Raw genomic sequence first — 17,253 nt, 5'->3', positions numbered from 1 at the left:
CTTCCCACCTTTCCATTTCAGCGGGCACAGGGGACAGCGGCGCTGGAGCGGCTTCGGGTTCCGCTTTTGGTCTGATTCATCCTTCTGGGCCTGAGATGGAGTTCTGTCCTGACTTTAGAGTCATTCCGTGTCAAGTGGACCAATTTTAAAGGTCATCCCCACCTCACCATCTCAGATTTTGATGAAATTTGGTACATAGTTTCTTTATGATAAAAAACTAAGCTGTGAAAAATTTTAGTTCAAAAGACTAAAAATTGGAGGTTCTAGGGGACCTCAAATAAAGGGTTGCAAAATGTCGCCTGAGCAAAAATGACATTTTGGGCCAACTTCCAGAAGCTGTAAAACTGGAAGTTTTAGTAGTACAAGGGGGATATTTGGAGAACCTGCACTACTTTTAGGGCTTAATGAACTGGCAAAACCCCATGTTCCTAGTCCTCTTACTTTTTGAATGGTTTAGGCTCAAACTTTGCCAAAAAAACGGCAAAACTCAATTTACAGCGATGTTGAGGCTGCTGTAGTTTCTAAACTAGTTGGCCTTTCAGGTTGATTTTTGGTAGGTGTACTAAATGTACGGCTGTAATGAGGCCTTCCAATTTGCAGCACCTTCCTTCAAGTGGTTGAAAAATTATAAGCGTTCAAAGTTGGTATAAAAAGCATTTTTGCCCATATTGGGCTATCTTTGATGCCCTTGATCTCCAGTGGGACAGCTTCAATATTCTTTCTTTTAGCACCATTAGAAAGAGCAGATTTTCTTCTATCAGAATATGTAGTTTTCAATTTGGAGTCTCTCCATATAAGGATTGCAAAAAAAGTGTTTTTTGGCCAGTATTGTTGAATGATAGATGAAACGGATATAGGGCCCATCGATGTTTCTAATTGCTGTATAAGTCACTCAGTTGCTTTAAGCATGCGTTGGTCCATGGTGGCTACGCCACTACCAATTCAATAGGAAGTGGCAACCTCATCGCCAAGAGTTCACGCCCGATAGCCAGGCAAGTCCAGCCACTTGGCACAGGTTCCCAAGCCTGAAGGTGGGCATCTTACTTGAGGTTCCCAAGCCTCATTTGGTTGTCTTTGCCTAGTTTCTCAAGCCTAATGGGGGTGTCTTAATGGTTCCCAAGCCTCATTTGGTTGTCTTTGCCTAGTTTCTCAAGCCTAATGGGGGTGTCTTAATGGTTCCCAAGTAAAACCTCAGTGCTGAAGTGACAAGAATTTTTCACTGATAAGTTTCACTGCTGTTTCTGGAAATGTATACTGTCGTCCAAGTGCTGTAGTTGCTGGTACTGGAAGAACTGCTAGAATATGCTGTTCAGAAATCCAACAAGAATCTCTTCTGCTAGGCCAATGAAATGATCGTGCAGGCCCGCATGGATGCATAAAGTTGACCAAGGCATCATGTTCTTCAAATGATGTGTCACAGACATTGCCAATCCACCATTTGTTGTCATAAACACAGGCAACATACTGCCCAGGCTGAAGTTGAGACACATTTATGCCAGGTACACTCACTGGGTCATCTGACTGACAAAGTTTGACAACAAATGAGGAGGAATCATTTGACACTCTACTGACTGAAATTTGGTTCAAGTCAATGGGAATAAATTGGTGATTTTCACGAGTTCCAGCAACTGTGGAAGCTTTACTGAATCTTTCCTCTTGTGCAGATCTTGAAGATTCAATTTCATCCTTGGAAACAAAAATGAACTTGATTTTATTTATTTTTTGATCACAAAATTCAAACAAGCCTTGTGCTGTGAGAATTTGGCTATTTTTAGGTCGTTGCAAACTAGCCTGAGCAGCTAGTCGCTTTGTTGTACCACCTATGGCGACTTGCCATGGCTTGTGCCAAAGCAATTCCACTGTGCACTTATTCCAAATTCTGTTTGATGATAGCACAAGTTGGCAAAGTTTTTGAAGTTCTTGTATTGTGCAGCTGAGCCATCACTAAAGTATGTTACATATTTTATTTCTCCAATTTTGCTTTTCAAGAACGCGATTAATTTTTCCAAGAATGCATGTACAGCAACTGCATCATGCCGCAAGCTGTCACTTATTATGCAAACACTTATGCACTGAATTTCACTTGAAGCATCACGGAAGTACACAACAAATGGATGCAGTGTAGCTTGACTGTTTTCCCAGTGGAAACCTTGAACAGCATCTTGGACAATAAAGGAGTAGTTTTCAGCAAAGTCCAACAGAACAACAATTTCAGAAGGATTTAGGTTTTCTTTAATAGTTTTTAAGTATTGTGTCTGATGTTTGGAAATGTAATGGTGAATTGACAGGTTTGAAACTTTCATTGCAAGCTCAGATACAAAATCATCAACATACATCTGTTTGGTCTCCAGTGTGGTGCGATCTGTATGAACCCACTGCTTAAACTCGATTGTTTCACCTGGGTCAGCATCACTGAACACTTCTGTCAGGTAATTTTCAAGCACATCTTTACCTGGACATATTTCACACCTGTGAAGCATGCATTCTTTTGCATTCCAAATTGCACACAGTTTTAGCCATCAGTGCTTTGTAATCTTCGTTCAGCAGATGGCTTCCAGCAAGCATAAGCTTCACATTTTGATGAATGACACAAACACACACTGAATGCATACCAGATGAGCCAACAGTGACACACCATTTTGGCCTTAGCTCACAAAATTTGGAAAAACCCACTTCTGGCCCATTTCGAGTACGATATGCAACATACATTTCTTTTAGATTGCTAAGCAGCAAGCGCTTTTGCATTTGAATTTTTTCAGTGCCAGTTCTGACAGACAAAATATTTTTTCCCTGGGCACAGTCTACTGAATTCATCATCTTCAAAAAAGCCAAGAATTTTTTTTTCTGTTTCTTCTGGTAAAACTTTACCTTTCTTCTTGTCTGGTTTTGCCAGAATTCCACAAACTGATTTCAGATTTCTTGCTTTTTTAACCATTCTAGTTGAAACCATGAATTCTGAGGCAGTTCTTTCAATAGACCAGCTTTTTGGTGCTAAAGTTAGTATTTGCAGTTTTTCTGCATGATTTGCTGAAACTTGGACTTTGTTTTTCAACTCGTTTAGCAGGTCATCATAATCAGAACATTTGTCACATTTCTGACTGGTAGAAGGTTGAGTTTCAAACTCATTTAGGTCTAAGCCACCAGCAACTGCAAGATGATGACTCAAAGTATTTTGCACTCGCCTGATTTTGCGCTTGGTGTAGCCTCGTACATCACGCTTGCTGACTTTTTTGAACTTTAATGGAGAAATACCAAGAGATGTCAAACTTGTGTTCAACTTGCCAGAAATGTCACTGTGTTCATCATCTGCTGTTGATGATGATGATAAAGAATCAGCAGCTCTGTTACTGACGTCTTTTCGACAAGATGGACATAGTTTCTGACCCGGCACAAATATTTTGCTTGTTAAGGCCTTTAGCTGGGCTGCTAGTGTGTCATCCAGCACTCTTAAGCCCCTTTTTGCATTATGACCACCTTTGGAAAATGGGTTACAGCAGGTTCTTTGCAAAAATTCAAACTTTTTCAATAGTAAGGATTCATGATGAAGGCAAATAGTTGATCCAGCATCAAAAAGTTGACCAGAACGCTCTTGTAACAACTTCTGTTGATCAGGCAGAAGCTCTTCAATTAATTTCAAACCTTTATTATTTATTGTATGTTAGTAAATGACACTCTGATGTACTTGAACAGCCAACTGAGCAAAGTGGAAATTCATCTGATCTTTCTGGATCCATTGATGACCGACCATTAGCATCAGTTCAACAAACGCATTTATTCTTGCAATCAGGTTTTCAATGGGTAAAATTTTACTTCAGTCTAAAGTGATTAATATCTTCATTTGTGGCATTTAATTCAATATAAATGAGCCTGTCGGTGCAGGTGCGAGTTTCTTCAACAAGAAGTATGTATACAATGGTTTCCACCCTGTTTTTTAGTTTACTTGAACACTGTATTATAACATAATGTTTAAAGAAAACTTCTTTAGCCAGTTAGACTTGGCCAATTATGATTGGTGAACCCTGTTGCAAGGCAGAATTGTTTGTTTCATTGCCCAATTGTATGCTTCTGGTACCTCCTGGCTCCTGAGTGTCTGTTGCTAGGCTTACTTTGATGCCTACAGTTCACTAAGAGGTCAAACTGTAGCAAGGGTGAAGAAACACCAGCAACAGACACTCAGACGCCTTGCAACAGGGTCCACCAATCATAATTGGCCAAGTTGGTCATCCTAACTGACTGCAGTTTTCTTTAAACCTGTTATGAAACCTGGCCTCATCCTTCCACATCCTAAAAAACATTCCTGTTTTTTAGTTTTCTTGAATACAGTTTTATAACATAATGTGTTCTTAATTTTTAAAAACTGGTGCTTTTTCAAAGAAGAATCACTTTTACTACACTTGTATCAAGGGTGTAGTGAAGAAATCACAGGCTGCTGCCCGCAAACATTTGAGGGCATTTTTGCAATCCTTATATGAAGAGACTCCAAAATGAAAACTACATATTCTGATAGAAGGAAATCTGCTCTTTCTAATGGTGCTAAAAGAAAGAATATTGAAGCTGTCCCACTGGAGATCAAGGGCATCAAAGATAGCCCAATATGGGCAAAAATGCTTTTTATACCAACTTTGAACGCTTATAATTTTTCAACCACTTGAAGGAAAGTGCTGCAAATTGGAAGGCCTCATTACAGCCGTACATTTAGTACACCTACCAAAAATTAACCTGAAAGGCCAACTAGTTTAGAAACTACAGCAGCCTCAACATCGCTGTAAATTGGTTTTTGCAGTTTTTGTGGCAAAGTTTGAGCCTAAACCATTCAAAAAGTAAGAGGACTAGGAACATGGGGTTTTGCCAGTTCATTAAGCCCTAAAAGTAGTGCAGGTTCTCCAAATATCCCCCTTGTACTACTAAAACTTCCAGTTTTACAGCTTCTGGAAGTTGGCCCAAAATGTCATTTTTGCTCAGGCGACATTTTGTAACCCTTTACTTGAGGTCCCCTAGAACCTCCAATTTTTAGTCTTTTGAACTAAAATTTTGCACAGCTTAGTTTTTTATCATAAAGAAACTATGTACCAAATTTCATCAAAATCTGAGATGGTGAGGTGGGGACCCCTGGTCCACTTGACACGGAATGACTCTTTATCCTGTTGCTTCACCAGGCTTATTTGCTCAAGAAAGGGATGCCTGCGGGGCCTTCTCCTTTTCCTCAGGCTTCTTTGGAAGCCAGGGAGACGTTTCCTGCTCAGGGTGATTTTTGGCCCTATCTTGTACCTGGAAAACGTGGCTGTTAAGCGCAGGCGCTTATCTTCTTTCCTGGAGGGGGGGGGGGTCTGTTGCCCCCTTTTCTCCTCCTCCTTCAATGTTGCTGGGATCTGGGGAATCTTCTAGACCCTCAAAAGATTTTGAGGAGGGGGAGCCCTTGCATGGGGAGCAGTATGATCATTCTGCAGTTCGGATTTTTCATCGCGAGGAACTGCCTACGCTCATTTCTGAAGCTTTAGCCACAGTAAATATTTCAGATCCTGAGGAACTTCCAGCTGCTTCTGTTAACCCTAAAATTGCTAGTACAAGGAAGCCGCCTAGAGCTGTCCCGATGCATGAGTCCATTCAGGAACTCATTTCCGCTCAGTGGATTGACCCTGAAAGTACTTTAAAAGTGGCTAGGGTTATGACCTGGCTGTATCCAGTGGCTCCAGTTACCTTAGAGACCTTTTCCTTGCCTAAGGTAGACGGTTTGGGTACAGCAGTCACTAAGAAGACCACTCTTCCGGTAGAAGGGGATGTCGCCCTTAAGGATATGTCGCCCTTAAGGATATGCAAGACAGGCATCCTGAAGCCTCCCTTAAGCATTCCTTTGAAGTGGCCGCGTTAGCCTTACAGGCTTCTATTTGTAGTTCTTATGCAGCCAGAGCTTGCCTTTCCTGGTTTCAACAGAGTATGGAGCAGGAACAGGATTCAGCTTCAGGGACCTTGCCTAGTACTCCGATGGAGTCGGCTCTGGACGCCCTCTATGACTTGGTCATGGCTTTGGACAAGCAGATGGCTCTATGTCTTGTTTGCGGATCTCGTGAGCCCTTGGGTCCTGCAGGAGGGCGTAGGTGTATGGAACCCCAGTCCTCCGAAGGACAGCTGACCAACCCCCAGACTTCACCCGCGGCGACCGCAATTCACCGGGAGTTGAGCTCCCAGCTGCAGGCGGCCAACGGAACTTCTGGAACCGCGGGGGTTGACGAACTGACCGAACAGAGAGGACAGGAATCAGCCGCGGACTGACGGGTAGCAAGCACGGATGGTCAGGAACTTAGCAGCGGCCGAGGCTGGGAACAAGCAGAGGTTGAGGCTGGCAGCAAGCAGGGATAGTCAGGAGCAAGCAGAGGTCGGGTCCGGTCAGGTCAAGAAGTAGAAGTGTGTGGAGACAACACACAAAAGTGAAGTCCTCTGAGACGAGAAGCCGAAGCAATGAGGCTGAGCAGCGCTGCTCCTTAAGTACCCCTCCACATCAGGGAGCCAAGTCTCAGCTGGGGAGTGCAGGAGCCACAGGAGACATCATCCGAGGGCCCTCCAGGCTAGGCGTCTTGGTGGACCGGAGGTGGAGCCCCGCTGAACCTAACCAATCAGGAATCCCCAAAGCGTCCCTTCGCTTCCCGGGCTCCGCGGCCGGAAGGGAAGCCGGCCATCAAACGCCGGCGCCATCTTCGCCTCCGTTGAAGCGGGCCCAGTGGCCGGCGATCGGAAACAGCGTGGCTGTGATGGCCGGCGTTCGGGCGAGGGACCCAGGTAGGCCGGCCATTGATGTGAGGGAAGGCGGCCAACTCCAAAGCGCGTCCTCCGCGGGAGCTGAGTCACCCCGATGAGGAGTGCGACAGGTGAGGGACGCGACAGTATCCCCCCCTGAAGCCTCCCTCCTCCTTCTCGGCCCTGGTTTCCGAGGATGGCGGACATGGAATTCCAGCACCAAGTCCGGGGCGTGAACGTTGGAAGCCAAACTTTTTCCAGGACAAATAAGTACAGCAACTTCCCCCTCTGCCACTTGGAATCCACGATCTCCTCAACCTCATATTCAGGATCCGGCTCAGACTCTGGGATAACTGGGTCTCTTTCTCGGGGATGCCACCTGGATCTCCAGAAGGGTTTTAGTAGCGAGATGTGGAAGGCATTATGTACCCGCAGGGGTCCTTGGCAGGCGGTAGGTAACTGTACCAATCCGGGACTGGACAGCAAAGGGTCCAGTGAAGCGTGGAGCCAGTCTTCGGGACAGCAGCCGGAGTCTGAGATATTTGGTGCTTAACCAGACTTTTTGACCTGGCTGGAAGACCGGAGCGGCTCGCCGATCCGCGAACCATTTATACTTGGTGGCCGCCTGTTGTAGTTGCTCCTGGACCGTCCTCCAGGTCTTCCGCATGTCCGAAAGCAACTGCTGCAGCTGCGGGATAGACTGGTTCGTGGAGATCGGTGGTGGAAGTCGTGGGTAGTCGTGGGTGCCGGCCATACACCACGGAGAATGGTGACTCTCTGGAGGCTGTGTGCATGGTATTGTTATATGCGAACTCTGCCCACGGAAGGAGTGGAGACCAATTGTCCTGCTGGTCATTAGTGAAGACTCGGAGGAATCCTTTCAGAGTCTGGTTAATCCTTTCTACCATCCCATTGGTTTGGGGATGGTAGGCAGATGAAAAATGAGTAGTGATTCCCAGGGCAGCACACAATGCCCTCCAGAAGCGAGAGGTGAATTGCGACCCCCGGTTGCTAATAATTCTGGCTGCTAGTCCGTGGAGTCGGAAGATATGCTGAATAAAGTGGGAAGCCAAGACTGCGGCAGAAGGCAGACCTTTCAACAGGACAAAATGGGCCATACGGGAGAACCGATCCATGACCACCCAGATCACCGTATGTCCCTGGGAGCGAGGGAGGTCTGTGATGAAATCCATGGAGAGCTCCTCCCAGGAACCTTCGGGGACCGGTAAAGGCTGGAGTTCTCCCCGTGGTCTTCCTACCACCAATTTGGTGCGGACACAGGTGAGACAAGAGGCAACTTATTGGAGAACATCCTGAGCCATGCGAGGCCACTGGTATTGCCGAGAGATCAGGTGCAGCGTTTGTGGAAACCAAAATGCCTAGCGAAAGCCAAAGCACCCGGGTCCTTATGGGCACAACAGAAGCCGGCATGGCTGGCACACAGTCGGGATCCAACATGGGGTGAGCGTCTTCAGGGTCCTCCAATGTTTCAAAGGCTCTGGAGAGCGCATCTGCTTGGATGTTTCTTTTGGCCGGCCGGAATACCAGGCGGAACTGAAATCTGGCAAAAAATAGCGACCAGTGGGCCTGGCGCGGGTTCAATCTCTTGGCCTCTTGCAAGTATAGCAGATTCTTATGGTCCATAATCACTATGACCAGGTGTTCCGCGCCCTCCAGCAGATACCTCCATTCCTGAAGCGCAAGCTTTAGAGCCAGCAGCTCCCGGTCCCCTACAGTGTAATTCCGTTTTTGTAACCGGTCAGACAGAGAGCATCTATCAGTACAAACACCATACATTCAGGTAAGCAATATGTCTGTGGCACCAGTTTTCCTGTGCTTGCTGTAAACCATCTCATCTGTAACCTGTCATGAGCTACAGCTGTCAGTTGCTCATCATTAGGTTTCAATTCATCTCTTCTTAACCATTTGTTTGTCCATTTTTGATTAACTAATGGTTCCTGAAGTAAGACTTTGTATTTTCTACTATACTTATGCATTTGCCACTTGTTGTTCCTCACTTGTGGGTTCAATTCCTTGAAGAGTGAGAGCTTTTTTTTTTTCCTCCTCCCTCGTGAATTCTGTGGCTTCCTTCCCTTTCGGTATTGGTAGATTCTCACTCATTCCTTCTTCTCGACAGAACACTTGTCCGATTTTAACTGTGGAAATAGTGTAATGTATATTAAAATTCTATGCTGCAGTAGTCAGATAGGGCATTGGTGTAGTGCATTACACCTTACTCTGCTCTGGCAGAAGCATACTGGAGAATTCCAGAAGACATCAGCCTATGTACTGGTGATGCCACTAGAAAAATCAGTATCTCTACCTCCATCCTTGTGGGTGTGCAACCAGCAAATTAATTGTTTATTCCATTAAATGTAAATAATCTTGTTAAACACTTTTTCTGGCAGATGACTAATTTAAGACTTATTCGGAAATATTTTACCTTGGAGTTGTTTCAGCTGTTAGTGCAAGCATTAATTCTTACAAAGCTTGACTATTGCAATATTATATATCTTGGTTATACGAAAAATCTACTAAGACAACTTGGAACTATCCAAAATACAGCAATTCATTTTATATGTGGCTTGGGCAGATTTGATATAGTTTCTTCATGTTATGAAAAGCTTCATTGGCTGCCAGTGGAGGCCAGAATTCTTTATAAGCTTTGTTCATAAGACTCTGAAGAGAATAGCAGCATTTTCTATGTTTTCAGTGATCAATATAATGACTTCTAAGTATAACACCCGTAATAAATTAAACGTATCTGTTCCATCATATAGAGGTTTATGTTCAAAGAAATATAGAGCTTTATTTTCATATCAACCCTCTCAAATTTGGAATTCTTTACCAATTATGGAGAAATATCAGTCATGTTTTGATTTTTTTGTAAACTTCTAAAAGCAGCGCTATTTAGAAGATTTGTGTAATATAGTTAAACATTGATGTAATGTTGTCATTTTGTGTTCATTTTATTTTACAAATTTGAGCTCCCAGTCCTATTAATTGGTTAAAGTTGAATTGTGATCCACTCTGAACCTATAATAGGTGTTGAGAGAAATATAAGGTGTGGTTAAGACAGTCTTTGGGAGGACCTTATCAGCTTATTTTCGAAAGAGACGGACGCCCATCTTCTGACACAAATCGGGAGATGGACGTCCGTCTCAAAAACAGGTATAATCAAAAGCTGAATTTGGACGGCCCCAACTGCTTTCCGTCACGGGGACGGGCAAAATTCTCGGGGGCATGGCCGAACAGTAGCGAAGGCGGGACAGGGGCATTCCGGGGCGTGGTTAACAGATGGACCTCCGCGCCTGATAATGGAAAGAAGCAAGACGTCCCCGACGAGCATTTAGTCCACACAAAGTTGGTCCTGTTTTTTTTCACGACCAAGCTTCCAAAAAGTGCCCAAACTGACCAGATGACCACCGGAGGGAATCGGGGATGATCTCCCCTGTCTCCCCCAGTGGTCACTAACCCCCTTCCACCCTAAAAAACAAACTGTTTAAATATTTTTTCCAGCCTCTATGTCAGCCTCAAATACCATACCTAGCTCCATGACAGCAGTATGCAGGTCCCCGGAGCAATTTTAGTTTAGTTGGTGCTGCGCGGGACCCATGCAGAGAGCAAAAATCGGAAGAAAAAAAAAAACATGTAAGTGCAGTCAGGGACGTCCAAAAAAAAAACATGCAAGTGCAGTCAGGGACGTCCAAATTAAAACAATAGTAATAGGGGGATTCAAACCAGCCACCTTCTGATTGCAAGACTTGTGCTTTAACCACTACACCACTTATTCAGCTGCTTAGACATTCCTTCCCTTTACATTAAGTCCCTCCAAGTTTCTGTCAGCCAATCACAGCTCATTTACCTGACATCGGTATCAGCTAAACGAGCTGTGATTGGCTGACAGAAACTTGGAGGGACTTAATGGAAAGGGAAGGAGGTCTAGGCAGCTGAATAAGTGGTGCAGTGGTTAGAGTACAGGTCTTGTAATCAGAAGGTGGCTGGTTCGAATCCCACTATTACTATTGTTTTAATTTGGACGTTCCTGACTGCACTTGCATGTTTTTTTTTTTGGACGTCCCTGACTGCACTTGCATGTTTTTTTTTGGACGTCCCTGACTGCACTTGCATGTTTTTTTTTTTGGACGTCCCTGATTGCACTTGCATGTTTTTTTTTTCTTCCGATTTTTGCTCTCTGCATGGGTCCCGCACAGCACCAACTAAACAAAGTGCTCCGGGGACCTGCATACTGCTGTCATGGAGCTAGGTATGATATTTGAGGCTGGCATAGAGGCATCTCAGGGGGACCAGTGCACTACGAATGCTGGCCCCTCCCACGACCAAATGGCTTGGATTAGGTCCGTTTTTGAGATGGCCGGCAGCGGTTTCGATTATCGCTGAAAACCGCGGACGGCCATCTCTAGGTCCAGCGATCTCATCATTTGTGTCGTCTATCTCTAGAGTCGGCACAAATGATGGGATTTCAGCGGGCCGAACCGTATAATCGAAACCGAAGATGAACGGCCATCTCGTTTCGATTTTACGGTTAGCTCCGCCTCTTCGCGGAGCCGTCTCCGGAGATGGATGTTTTTACACATGGGCGTTCGCGTTCGATTATGCCCCTCTTAGTGGCCCATGGAGGTGTGAAGAGGGAGTTCCTGTTCTTCAAGTACTGTGATCTTCTCAATATGTGTACATGCCTGACATCAAAATCTCTTTTGGGAGATACAAACTCCCTCTTAAATCACAAGGCAGGAACCTTGGTGTACAGGCAGAACACTTGGGGCAAGATGCACTAAACTAAACGAGCCTTTAACCCTGGCATGTACTAAAGCCCAATTTCCGACGACGGTAGCAGCAAACGAAAACGGAATGCAGATGAGCAAATTGTGTAGAAACCCTATTGAAATGAGATGCACTATGGTTTTCCGCTTGCCCTAACGCTGGAAAACTCTGGGAAAGCTAACGAGAGGTCTATACCTCTCGTTGGGGCTGCCCGGCTTTCAAAACTTAAATGTCAAAAAAAATCGGGAGGGGGCAAAAACGCTCGTCAGGAGCGTCCCTTATTAACGCCCTTGCCCTCCCCCCCCCCCCCCGATATCGCCGCTGCTCCCCGCTCCCCCCTGCATTAGAATCGTGACTTTTTTAGGCAGCCCCGGCCCTTCCTCTCTTTCTCCTTTTTTAGAAAAAACAGCTCCTGCCATCCTGTGCCCCGCCTCCGCCGCCCCCCCTGAGGTCATTGCCGCCGCTCCCCCCCTCCACCAGGCCCCCCTCCATGAAACCGGGCCCGTGCAGCGCCTCTCACCTCTGTGTGAAGGTGCTGCACGGGCAAGAACAGCTGATCGCCTCCTCCGACGTCCCTCTGTTCCTCCTGGGCCCGCCCTCATCAGTTACGTTGTATCCGTCATTTCTTTCATGTTCACACTTTGCTACTTTGGTGCACGCTACTGTTTTACCTCATTTTGATTGCTGTAATATTTTATGTTTCTTACTACTAAATTTCACTCAAAACTACGGATCTTGCAAAATAGTGCAGCCAAATTGATATTGAGACCTAAAATATCAGATAGTTCCTCCTCAGCTCTTCTCTTTATTGGCTCCCATTTCAAACTTGTGTTCTATTTAAACTGTCCTATATGGGGGAGGGGAGGGGAGGGTAGATGGGAACATAGAGAGGGTGGGGGGGAGGGGGGGATTGTTGGGGGAGGGGATAAAAGGTTAAAATGATGATGATGAGTTGTAGTGCCTGACTTCCCAGAGAATATATTATCACACTCTAATTTATGTATTTTCAGGCCATGGAAAATGTTCTTTGTTGAATCATAAAACTGGGCAAAATAGGAGATACCATAACCCTGTGAAATAGTGTACTGCTGATGCCCAGAGATAGTGAACTGGCAGCTGGTTTCTCTGAGTAGGTGTCAAGGAGCAGTTGAATGTTAAGTTTAAGGGGGGGGGGGGGGGGGGTCTGGGTAAAGGGGGAGGGGGAAAGTATTGATAAGGAATAGAATTTATTGTTTATACTCAGATGTTTATGTTGTGTTTACAATTTACTGTAAAATGAGTTTATGGGATGTTGTCATGTTGTGGAATCATCAATAAAAAATGTTGAAACATAAACTGTCCTATATAATATTCAAAATGTTCATTTCCTACAGTTAACAGTTTTCTTAGAAAAAGGGACACACTTTGCTTGTTTCTGCCTTTTTTTTTTTAGGAGTCAGATACAAGTCATTTATCAAGCTCCTCATTTTTGGTCATCTCTTCCATTACATTCTCTGGGTTCTTACTTTTCTTTTTGTAAAAATTTTAAACTTTTTTATTTAAGAAATTTATAGTCTTTGTTACCCTCTTTGAACCACTTTTTGTGTGGGAGTTAGCGGGATACAAGAGCCATATTACATTACATTGAGAAGGCAAGTCTTGTCACAGTGGTTCACACCATGGTAATATCAAGATTGGATTACTGCAGTGTACTGTACCAATGGTCTGACTACAAAGGGTTTGCACCAGCTCCAGTTGGTTCAGAATGATGCAGCAAGACTGATAGATGGTTGTAAGTGATATGACCACATCACCACATTTCTGCAAAAACTTCAATGGCTACCAGTACAATATAGGGCAAGATTTAAAACTCTGTGCCTGATCTTCAAGGCCCTTAAAGGAAATGGGTCAGAGTACTTGGGAAACAGGATCTACCTCCTCATACCTACAAGGTCACTAAGGTCCTCCCAAGGAGTGTCCCTAGCCACATTCTCTTCAAAGGACATCACACAATGTGAAACGCACCAGCAAGCCTTCTGCAGAGTAGCCCCCACACTTTGGAATGCTCAACGCAAGACTATCTCTTCTTCAGGAAGTAGGTTAAAGTTTGTCTCTTTTACTAAGTCTTTAATGGAATAAGCAATTAATTTGCTGGTTGCATGCACATAAGGACTAACACTGACTGCACATACTGTAGAGGGACTTGTTTACCCATGCCTACCCTAGTTGAGATTATATTCATGCATCCTTCTGATTTCATGTGCAACTTTCTGTAAAAATGCCCCCCCCCCCCCCCCTTCTGACCCCTGTTACTCTTTTTGTATGAAATGATGAGCTTGCCGGCTCTGACCACAAGTAGCATGCAAATGCATGATAAACAGGGCATATTTCTCTCAAGTGGGCAGTGTACCAAACAAGGATGCTACTGCCATGGCAAACTCTGTGCCAGTTCAGAACTGGCGTTAAGGTTTGGGGAGGAATGGGGAGCCCTGGTCAGCGTACATCTGCATGCTTGCAGACCCCGCATCCCACCGTGGACAGAAGCCTCCCAACCCCCCCCCCCCCCCCCCAGACAGAGAAGGCTGGATGTCTAGTGGACTTCCAGCCCCCCCCCCCCCCCGATGGTCTAGCACCCCCTGTACCTTGAAGGCGCTCCTCCTCTTTCCAGCACCACCTCCAAAATGGCAGCACCCTACCCTGCCCAGTGCCTCTCTACCATATAACTCCCTTATATGGTAGGGAAGCCATGCCCAGCATATCTCAGAATGCACTGGGCAGGGTGCCATCATTTTGAAGGCAGCACTGGAAGGAGGAGGAAGTGCTACTTCCTCCTCCATCTTCAAGGTACAGGGGGTTTGGGGGGCTCTGGATGGGGACAGAGTTGCCCACTGGGCCACCAGAGAAAAGTTTTTGGTTGGGGGGGGGGTGGCTGGAGGTCCCCTGTGTTCAGAAGTGGGGGGGGGGGGGGTAGCCCACTGGGCCACCAGGGTTAGGGGGCTGAAGGTTCACCTGACCTCCATCCTCTTGCATGTGGGTGGGGGTGGGTGGGAGGGGACCGCCAGCCTGGTCTATTTGACAGATCTGGGCATCATTTTTGTTTTTTGACAGCTCAGACCTGCGGAAGGATTGTGTCTAGCATGCCCAGGCACAGTCCTGTAGAAGTCCCCCCATGATAAAACAAATAGTGTGCATAAATTTGCATGCTATTAGTTTTGGTCATCAGGGCTGTAATTCTCCACACTATTCTGCTGCTAATTTTTCAGCGCTATTCGGAACAGTGTGGGAAATTTGATCATTGACCTGTCGGAATACTATAAGCCACTTTATTATATGTTTCTATTTAATGTATTGTGTAAAAAATTATGGCAGTTATCTTAGAAGCCCTGTTGTAATTTAAACTTGCAGATAACTGGCATATACACTGTCAGAATACCATAAGCCACTTCTCTCTATATAAAAGGCACCACCAACGTTCTAAATGAAGCCTCCAGCCGGAAGTGTGAAGGGGGAGAGATATCCGGTTTCCCCATGAGTGTCTGCCCCCGCCCTCGCTCTCTCTGTAACACAAACAGTGAAGGAAAACACAGCAAAGCCCGAAATCAGATCGCTCTCTCTGTAACAGTGAAGGACTCAGAGGGGGGAGGGGAGAGAGGGCAGAAGCCCTCACTATCTCTGTAACACAAACACAGCACAGCAGGAACCTTAACACTGAAGGACTCGACTCTGAGGGGGGAGAGGACAGACAGCACAGGGGAAGGGAGAGAGGGCAGGGACACACACACTCCCACATGCACACAGAAGAAAACCTTGCTAGCCCCCGTTTCATTTGCATCAGAAACGGGTTTTTTTTTTACTAGTTATTATATATTTCCACAGTGTTGACATATGTTTTTATTTAATGTATTGTATAAATCAATTATGGCAGTTACCTTAGAAACCATATTAGTAATTTAAACTTGCATATGACAGGCAAATACACCTGGACTTCTAAATGTGAATCCAAAATATGTATATATGGCAAGGAGGTATGGTTTGGATGTGTTTTGGGCAGGGCCAAAATATGTGTATGTATTCATTCCCCTTTTCAGAAGGGGAATGCTTGTCTGTGACCTCTCCAATCAATATTGGGATTTACTCCTGCTCTCTTGGACATCTAGGATTTATAAAGATGTTCATTTTGTGCAGTACGCTACAGAAGTGATATGAGGAAGGTCACCTCTTAGTGTCTCCCCTCCACCCCACCCCCAACACACACACACACACTCACTCGATTAGTGCCAAATGATTTGCAGGCTCTGTAACAAATTGAGAAGGTGCTTCCATTGATGTAGATGTTTTGCAAACTGTGTACTGCCACCTCACATTGCAGGCACCTACACATCCAGTCCTGCATTTATTTTAAAAATATTTCACATTGGCAGATCCTTTTCTGAAATGCTGTCAGAATTGTTCAAGTCCTGACAAGAATGACTCCTTTCCAGTTACTATATTCTTTCTAAAGTTTGCCTTCACAGAAAAAAATATTTTTGCCCTTTATTCCTTGAGGTGTAAATAGTTGTCAGCAGGCAGTTTCATTGAACAGCTGATAGCAACTATTACCAGCTATAAAACTGCTTTTCACTGTAAGAATGGAGTTTTGTTTGAAAATTGTACTTGAAATGAAGTTTAGTTTTGCTGTGGGGTCTCAGTGCTGCCAATGTTTTATCACATGCACCTGCAGTAGCTAAATGTTTTGGGGTTTTATATAAACTTGGTGTCATTCATGAATCTTTTTTCACAATTGTAATATTTTCAGTCTCCTGACATTTTCTTTCTCCTCTCTCTTCCAGAAAAAATAAAAGAAATTGTTTCACTACACTTCACACTATTTTTCTCTTGTGTTTTCTTTTGTAGACCATCAAAAATGGGAAACACTAGATTCTGGTCTCCTCCAAGAAGAGTTAGCGGGACTGGTTAGGACCAGAATCTGAAGATTTATGCTGGACTACTGCCAGGTGTGCATTGAACACAGAAGACCAGAATAGATTTTTAAGTATGATTTATATATATATATATTTTTTTTTTTAACAGTCTATTTTATGAACATTTTTAGTGTTCATAACGTGTTGATTTGTAACTGTCCTCAACATTTGTGAAAATATCAGATTGAATGATATAGATGAATGATACAGTAAACTGGCTTTAAAAATACTGTGAGTACTAAAATTACTTCAGCTGGTCTTTTGGAAGGTGTAATATTTGAGCATCAGTGACTTACAAATTGCTGTCCATGTTCTGTCTTTTTATACTTGTGAGTTCAGAATGTAGACTCTCGATTCTTATATTGTGCAAGAGTGAAATAATCTTGGTAACCTAGCAGGTAAATACATTGAGTTGGTTATTTCATAAGCATCTCCTTATATAAATAGTGGCATTTATACTTCTCCGAGGATAGGCAGACAATTAATTCTCACAATTGGGTAACGCAGGGCTGCGTTGGCCAGTCCGGGGCTTATAACAAGCTTTAAGAGCTTTGTGGATTGCAAGATGCTCTCCACTGCACATACACAGGTGCCTTCCCGCCCGCTGCAAGGACAAGGTTACCACAATTCTTTTTCTACTGAGGAGAGGGGAAGAGTGCAACTGTGGTTTTTCTTCTCTCCCAGTCTGGAAGTGCTTCTTTTTTGGTGCCTCTCGGCTTATTTTTCGTGATTTTTCACTGTGCCTTTTTTAAGCCTTTGTCCCTTTTTCTTTTTCCATATATTTTTTGCCAGTTTT

The 17,253-nt window shown here is 44.6% G+C and overlaps 1 protein-coding gene across 3 annotated transcripts in view; it reads left to right on the top strand.

Annotated features, from left to right (window-relative positions):
* PLAG1 (PLAG1 zinc finger) overlaps positions 1-17,253 on the top strand; it is a 123,050-nt gene that overhangs the window by 19,771 nt on the left and 86,026 nt on the right. For 2 of the 3 annotated variants that reach the window (XM_030214619.1, XM_030214602.1), the window contains exon 2: positions 16,390-16,528. The gene's annotated coding sequence lies outside the window, so the exon portion shown is untranslated. The remainder of the gene's footprint in view (positions 1-16,389; positions 16,529-17,253) is intronic. The other variant, XM_030214611.1, reaches the window with a different exon arrangement.

This window comes from Microcaecilia unicolor, chromosome 1 (assembly GCF_901765095.1).
Source record: "Microcaecilia unicolor chromosome 1, aMicUni1.1, whole genome shotgun sequence".
In the NCBI taxonomy this organism is placed as follows: Eukaryota; Metazoa; Chordata; class Amphibia; order Gymnophiona; family Siphonopidae; genus Microcaecilia; species Microcaecilia unicolor.
This window is presented reverse-complemented; position numbering and strand designations above follow the sequence as displayed.